Source organism: Bombina bombina, chromosome 3, assembly GCF_027579735.1.
Source record: "Bombina bombina isolate aBomBom1 chromosome 3, aBomBom1.pri, whole genome shotgun sequence".
Taxonomy (NCBI): Eukaryota; Metazoa; Chordata; class Amphibia; order Anura; family Bombinatoridae; genus Bombina; species Bombina bombina.
Window position 1 is genome coordinate 16,268,836 of NC_069501.1, and position 8,957 is coordinate 16,277,792.

Genomic DNA, 8,957 nt, shown 5'->3' on the forward strand with positions numbered 1-8,957 from the left:
TTGTGGAGCCTATAGCTGTTAAGGTAGGATGTGTGTTTGAGGAGCTCCAGGTCTTACAAGTTACTTTGGAGTTAGTTTTCAACCTTAATTTAATTTTCTTTTTGGGATTCATAGTCACACTTTCTGGGGCTATCCAAGAGGAGCCTGGTAAAAGCAGTAGTAGTCACCCCTTATATCAACGGGTACGGAGACCTGTTTTTTGCGTTTCCAATATTGCGCCGTACCCCAAACTAATCCTGAATGAAAATAAAAAAATTAAAATTTGGACTAGTGACGCACATTTTATGCATGCTGTGGCAATTGCAATTTGCAATAAAAATAATCTGCTAACAACAACCACTACCTACGACCACACCTGACTCCTGAAGTCATGCTTCAGTTATTAAGTCAAGTTAAATTAATTTTTTTTCTTTATTATGCGCAGCAGAGGCTCCAGGACCCTCGACAAAACCAGCAGCAGGAAAGAGGACATATGGCATCCTTTTGAAAAAAATGATTATAGGAAAGGCATTGATTTTAGAAACACAGAGATCATTAGTTGCAACCGTGAAATCACAAAAAACTTTGATTATACACCAAGTACACTTATTTATCCTTATGCCTTTTTAGCAGAGGCTCCAGGACCCTCCACAAAACCAGCAGCATGAAAGAGGACATATGGCATCCTTTAGAAAATTAGATTACAGGAAAGGCATTGATTTTAGAAACACAGAGATCATTAGTTGCAACCGTGAAATCACAAAAAACTTCGATTATACACCAAGTACACTTATTTATCCTTAGGCCTTTTTAGCAGAGGCTCCAGGACCCTCCACAAAACCAGCAGCATGAAAGAGGACATATGGCATACTTTAGAAAATTAGATTACAGGAAAGGCATTGATTTTAGAAACACAGAGATTATTAGTTGCAACCGTGAAATCTAAAAAAAACATAGATTATACACCCAGTACACTTATTTATCCTTAGGCCTTTTTAGAAGAGTGTCCCGGAGCCTCAACAGAAAGAACAGCATGAAAGAGGACATATGGCATCCTTTTGAAAAATAGATTACAGGAAAGGCATTGATTTTAGAAAGACAGAAAGAAATTGTTACAAACGGGAAATCTAAAAAAACATTGAATAGACACCCAGTACACTTCTTTATCCTTCGGCCTTTTGAGCAGAGGCTCCAGGACACTCAACAAAACCAGCAGTAGGAAAGAGGACATATGGCATCCTTTGTGAAAAAAAGATTATAGGAAAGGCCTTGATTTTAGAAACCCGGGGATAATTTGTTGCAACCGTGAATTTGAATTAAAAAAAAAGATTGGATGGACACCAGGTACAATTCTTTATCCATAATGCCTTTTTATAAGAGGGTCCAGGACCCTCAAACAAAAAACCAGCAGGAAAGAGGACATATGGCATACTTTTGAACAATACAGTAAGAGTACAGGAAAGGCATTGATTTTAGAAACCCATAGATAATTTTTTGCAAATGTAAATTTGAATCAAAAAAATGATTCGATGGACACCCAGTACACCACTTTCTCCTTAGGCCTTTTTATAAGAGGGTCCTGGACCCTCAAAAAAAAACACCAGCAGGAAAGAGGACATATGGCATACTTTTGAAAATTAGATTACAGGAAAGGCATTGATGTTAGAAACACAGAGATCAGTTATATGACCCGGGAAATAGAAAAAAAACATTGATTGGACACCCAGTACACTTCTTTATCCTTAGGCCTTTTTAAAAGAGTGTCCCGGAGCCTCAACAGAAAGAACAGCATGAAAGAGGACATATGGCATCCTTTTGAAAAATAGATTACAGGAAAGGCATTGATTTTTGAAAGACAGAAAAAATAAGTTACAACTGTGAAATCTAAAAAAACATTGAATAGACACCCAGTACACTTCTTTATCCTTCGGCCTTTTGAGCAGAGGCTCCAGGACACTCAACAAAACCAGCAGTAGGAAAGAGGACATATGGCATCCTTTGTGAAAAAAAGATTATAGGAAAGGCATTGATTTTAGAAACCCGGGGATAATTTGTTGCAACCGTGAATTTGAATTAAAAAAAAAGATTGGATGGACACCAGGTACAATTCTTTATCCATAATGCCTTTTTATAAGAGGGTCCAGGACCCTCAAACAAAAAACCAGCAGGAAAGAGGACATATGGCATACTTTTTAACAATACAGTAAGAGTACAGGAAAGGCATTGATTTTAGAAACCCATAGATATTTTTTTGCAAATGTAAATTTGAATAAAAAAAATGATTCGATGGACACCCAGTACACCACTTTCTCCTTAGGCCTTTTTATAAGAGGGTCCTGGACCCTCAAAAAAAACACCAGCAGGAAAGAGGACATATGGCATACTTTTGAAAATTAGATTACAGGAAAGGCATTGATTTTAGAAACACAGAGATCAGTTATATGACCCGGGAAAGAGGACATATGGCATACTTTTGAAAATTAGATTATAGGAAAAAAAAAAAGATTGGATGGACACCAGGTACAATTCTTTATCCATAATGCCTTTTTATAAGAGGGTCCAGGACCCTCAAACAAAAAACCAGCAGGAAAGAGGACATATGGCATACTTTTTAACAATACAGTAAGAGTACAGGAAAGGCATTGATTTTAGAAACCCATAGATATTTTTTTGCAAATGTAAATTTGAATCAAAAAAATGATTCGATGGACACCCAGTACACCACTTTCTCCTTAGGCCTTTTTATAAGAGGGTCCTGGACCCTCAAAAAAAACACCAGCAGGAAAGAGGACAAATGGCATACTTTTGAAAATTAGATTACAGGAAAGGCATTGATTTTAGAAACACAGAGATCAGTTATATGACCCGGGAAAGAAGACATATGGCATACTTTTGAAAATTAGATTATAGGAAAGGCATTGATTTTAGAAACCCGGGGATAATTTGTTGCAACCGTGAATTTGAATAAAAAAAAAAGATTGGATGGACACCAGGTACAATTCTTTATCCATAATGCCTTTTTATAAGAGGGTCCAGGACCCTCAAACAAAAAACCAGCAGGAAAGAGGACATATGGCATACTTTTGAACAATAGAGTACAGGAAAGGCATAGATTTTAGAAACCCATAAAAAAAAAAATTAAAATGTAAATTTGTATAAAAAAAATGATTTGATGGACAGCCAGTACACCTCTTTCTCCTTAGGCCTTTCTATAAGAGGGTCCTGGACCCTCAAAAAAAACACCAGCAGGAAAGAGGACGTATGGCATCCTTTTGAACAATAGAGTATAGGTACGGCATTGATTTTACAAAACCAGAGATAATTTAGGTCAAATGAAAAATAGAAAATAAAAATGAGTGGACACCCAGTACACCTCTTTCACCTTAGGCCTTTTTATAAGAGTGTCCAGGACCCTCAAACAAAATACCAGCAGGAAAGAGAACATATGGCATACTTTGGAACAATAGAGTACTGGTACGGCATTGATTTGTGAAACCCACAGATAATTGTTTGTAAAAGTGAAATAGCACCAAAAACCATGCTTGGACTCCCACTCCAGGTCGTTCACCTTCAGCTTTTTTATAAGAGGGTCCAGCACCCTCAACAGAAACAACTGCAGGAAACACCACCACATATGCCATCCTTTTGCACAAGCGAGTACAGGTATGGCATCCATTTTAGAAATCCAAAGATAATTGAGAGGAACCAGGAACATTTTTATAAAAACTGGATGGGGCAACCATTACTACAGGTCGTTCTCCTTCAGCCTTTTTATATCATGGGCCACGACCCGCAACAGGCACAACAGCATGAAACAAAACATATGCCACCCTTTTGCACAATAGAGTACAGGTATGTCATAGATGGAACACGGAGATAATTTAGATCAACCAAGAGACGGATAAAGATGCTTGGTCGGTCCTACTCTTTCAAATTTGTTGCATTTTGCGTTCAATTGAATGGTCCACCGGATATGAGTGGTGTGTAAAGTTGTACAATTCGTAACAGTTTAATCACTAGTGTTATGTGCCTTATTTTTTTTATTTGAGTTTTGTACCCACAGAGATGCAGCAGAGGACAGAAAAATTAGGAATGTACAAATGACTGAAACATTGGGGTATTGTTGGAGCAACTGCTGTAGCAGCGGCCAGAAAAATCGATGTTTGTAAAACATTTATAAAGTGCCCTAAAAGCTTGTGGCTTGAACACTAGTTGTTGGCGGATAAGTCAAGCAAGTCCTCCGTCTTTATAACCAAAAAAAAAGGCCAGCCCGTGTACCAGTTGTAGCCCAAGGCAGCTCATATCATCATCAGTAGTTTTTTATTCAAATGTATCGCCCAATGTCAGTCCCTTCGGGATCCAGCCCTCATTCATTTTTATAAAAGTGAGATAGTCAAGGCTTTTTTGACCTAGGCGACTTCTCTTCTCAGTGACAAAACCTCCTGCTGCACTAAAAGTCCTTTTGGACAGGACACTTGAAGCGGGGCAGGCCAGAAGTTCCATTGCAAATTGGGATAGCTCAGGCCACAAGTCCAGCCTGCACACCCAGTAGTCAAGGGGTCCATCGCTCCTGAGAGTGTCGAGATTCGCAGTTAAAGCTAGGTAGTCTGCTACCTGTCGGTTGAGTCTTTCTCTAAGGCTGGATCCCGAAAGGCTTTGATGGTGCATGGGAGTTAAAAAGGTACGCATGTCCTCCATCAACAAGACGTCAGGAAAGCGCCGTCGTGGTCGTGGGAGGAGGAGGATTAATTTCATCTCTTCCCCTGTTACATTCCCGTGGTGCTGTGACATCACCCTTATACGCTGTATAAAGCATAGTTTTTAATTTATTATGAAAATGCTCCATCCTTTCCGACTTGCGGGAATTTGGTAACATTTCAGGCACTTAATGCTTATACCGGGGGTCGAGGAGCGTGGACACCCAGTACAGGTCGTTCTCCTTCAGCTTTTTTATACGAGGGTCCCTCAACAGGCATGACAGCATGAAAGAACCCATTTGAACAAGGTTGGATGCTGAGCTAATCATGTCGCGTTCCTCCTCCTCACTGATCTCACTGATGGTATCTTCTTCCCCCCAGCCACGTACAACACCACGGGTACCAGAGAGGTGACAACAACTAGCACCCTGGGATGACTGTTGTGCTCGGTCTTCCTCCTCCTCCTCCTCCCCAAAGCCACATTCCTCCTCTGACTCCTCTTCCTCACAATCCTCTTCCTGCGTTGCCGCAGGTCCAGCAAGCAATGCTGATTCGGCTGTTTGTGGGGGTGATGGACACCACAACTCTTCCTCTTCCTCTTCACGCTCATCTACTGCCTGATCCAGCACTCTTCGCAGGGCACGCTCCAGGAAGAAAACAAATGGTATGATGTCGCTGATGGTGCCTTCGGTGCGACTGACAAGGTTTGTCACCTCCTCAAAAGGACGCATGAGCCTACAGGCATTGCGCATGAGCGTCCAGTAATTTGACAAAAATATCCCCAGCTCCCCAGAGGCTGTCCTAGCACCCCGGTCATACAAATACTCATTAACAGCTTTTTCTTGTTGGAGCAGGCGGTCAAACATTAGGAGTGTTGAATTCCACCGTGTCGGGCTGTCGCAAATCAAGCGCCTCACTGGCAGGTTGTTTCGATGCTGGATATCAGACAAGTGCGCCATGGCCGTTTAGGAACGCCTGAAATGGCCACACACCTTCCTGGCCTGCTTCAGGACGTCCTGTAAGCCTGGGTACTTATGGACAAATCGTTGTACAATCAGATTACACACATGTGCCATGCACGGCACATGTGTCAACTTGCCCAATTTCAATGCCGCCACCAAATTACTTCCATTGTCAGAAACAACCTTGCCAATCTCCAGTTGGTGCGGAGTCAGCCACTGATCCACCTGTGCGTTCAGGGCGGTCAGGAGTGCTGGTGCGGTGTGACTCTCCGCTTTCAGGCAAGTCAACCCCAAGACGGCGTGACACTGCCGTACCCGGGATGTAGCATAGTACCTGGGGAGCTGGGGGGGTGCCATAGATGTGGAGCAAGACGCAGAAGTTGAAGAGGACTCAGCCGAGGAAGAGGTTATGGAAGAGGATGGAGTAGGAGGAGTAGAGGAGGTAGCAGCAGGCCTGCCTGCAAGTCGTGGCGGTGTCACCAACTCTTCTGCAGAGCCACGCATTCCATGCTTGTCAGAAGTCAGCAGGTTTACCCAATGCGCAGTGTAGGTGATATACCTGCCCTGACCATGCTTTGCAGACCAGCTATCCGTGGTCATATGGACCCTTGCCCCAACGCTGTGTGCCAGACATGCCATAACTTCCTTTCTCACAACAGAGTACAGGTTTGGGATTGCCTTTTGTGAAAAGAAATTTCTGCCAGGTACCTTCCACTGCGGTGTCCCAATAGATACAAATTTGTTGAAAGCATCAGACTCCACCAGCTTGTATGGTAAAAGCTGGCAAACTAAGAGTTCAGACAAGCCAGCTGTCAGACGCCGGGCAAGGGGGTGACTTTGAGAAATTGGCTTCTTACGCTCAAACATGTCCTTGACAGACACCTGACTGTGGGCAGATGACCAGGAACTGCTACGTAAGAGAGAGACTGAGTGGAGGATGGTTGAGAGGGGGCAAGGAGGACAGCACTGGTTGATGTGGCTGAAGATGCTGGAGCAGGAGGAGGAGGGTGGCTTTCACTTTGTGTGCTGCTTCTACTCATGTGTTCTTCCCATCGGCCTTTGTGATGGGAGACCATGTGCCTTCGCAAAGCAGTTGTACCTAGGTGGCTGTTGGACTTCCCACGACTCAGTTTCTTTTGGCACAGGTTGCAAATGGCATCGCTGTTGTCAGAGGCAGACACACAAAAAAAATGCCACACTGCTGAGCTCTGTGATGACGGCATTCTGGTGGTGGCAACAGCATGCGTTGATGGGCGTCGGCGGGCTGTCTGGCTGACCCCTGGTGACAATGCATGCTGTCTGACTGTGCCACTAGCTCCTTGAGACGACCTCCCCGTGCTTCCAAATCGTCTCCTCCTCCTCCTCCTCTCTGTCTCCCCATCTGAACTTTCCCCCTCTTCTTCTTCTCTTCTAGCAGGCACCCACGTGACATCCACCAACACATCATCATCAACCGCTTCACTTGTATCTGAAACATCAAGAAAGGAAGCAGCAGCGGGTACAACATCACCATCATCATCACACCGTACCTCCATGTCGGTAATGCTGCCTGACTGAGACTGATCACTATTATCTACATCCTCTGTCAATGATGGTTGCGCATCACTCATTTCTTCAAAATGATGTGTCAATAACTCCTGTGACAGATCAAGTGAAGCAGCTGTGGTGCTAGTGTTGGTGGTGGCGACAGGCGGCGGAGTGTCACTGGTCACTTGAGACCTGCCCAAAGCACAGCTGGACTTAGATGGTGCGTCAAGGTTAGGAGGGCTAGCAGCGGAAGCTGAAGAAGATTGGGTTTCCTGTGTTAGCCATTCAACTAGGTCCTCCTCAGAAGTTTTTGCATCCCCCCTGGCACCCGGCATCTGAACAATGTGCATATTTGTAGGGTCTAAAGGAATCACAGCACCACGACCACGGAACCTGCGGGGTGGCCTGCCTCTGCCTGTCATTTTTTTTTAAATGGACACTAACAATACTATTACACCAATTGAGTGGTGGCACTGTGAAAGTGGGCACAGTATACGCTGTGAGACTGACAACAACAAAAAAGACAGATGTTTTAAAAATCACTAATTGTTAATTTTTTGAAATATTACTAGTACTGTGGCAACAAATATGATTGTTTGGCACTATTTGGCAAATGAGCCTGTCTGGCACACACGCTGGGAGAAAGGAAACTGCAATTCAATGGCACTAGGAGACTGAAGAATCACAGTCAAAACAGTTATGATTAACAAAAATTCAAATCCTGTTACGATAAATATGAGTGGTGGCACTAATTGGCTAGTTGGGACTGGCACACAGGCAGGCAGGCAGGAGGAAAATGCAATTCAAGGGCACTAGTAGACTGCAGATTGACAGTCAAAACAGTGTTGATTGACAAATTTTGCAATACTGTTGAAAGAAATATGATTGCTAGCACTAATTGGATAGTTGGGCCTGGCACACAGGCTGGCAGGCAGTAGAAAAGTGCAATTCAATGGCACAAGCAAAATGAGGATTAAGATCAACCATCAAGATTTTTTTTATTTAAATTAGTAACTATACTGTGACAACAATTAGGATTGGTGTAAATAGTTGGCAAGACGGCCTGGCACAAAAGGATGGCAGGCAGGAGGGAGATGCAATTCAAGGACACTAGGAGACTGATTAATGACAGTCAAAACAGTGATGATTGACAGATTTTGCAATACTGTTAAAAGAAGTATGATTGCTGACAACAATTGGCTAGGTGGGCCTGGCTCACAGCAGGCTGCAAGGCAGGAGGAAAGTGCTATTCAATGGCACCAGCAAACTGAGGTTTCAAATCACAGCAACTATTACCAAAAATTTTAATTTTTAATTATTAGAATACTGTCACAACAAATATGATTGGTGTAAATATTTTTTAAGTAGGCCTGGCACACAGGCTTGGAAGGCTGTAGAAAAGTGCAATTCAAAGGCACGAGCAAACTGAGGGTTAAGATCATCAACAATAAAGATTTTTTTAATTTTAATTAGTAACTATACTGTGACAAAAAATTAGGATTGGTGTAAATAGTTGGCAAGACGGCCTGGCACAAAAGGATGGCAGGCAGGAGGGAGATGCAATTCAAGGACACTAGGAGACTGAGTACTGACAGTCTAAACAGTGATGATTGACAATTTTTGCAATACTGTTAACAGAAATATGATTGCTGACAACAATTGGCTAGGTGGGGGCCTGGCTCACAGCAGGCTGCAAGGCAGGAGGAAAGTGCGTTTCAATGGCACCAGCAAACAGACGATTCAAATCACAGCAACTATTACCAAAAATTTTAATTTTTAATTATTAGAATAC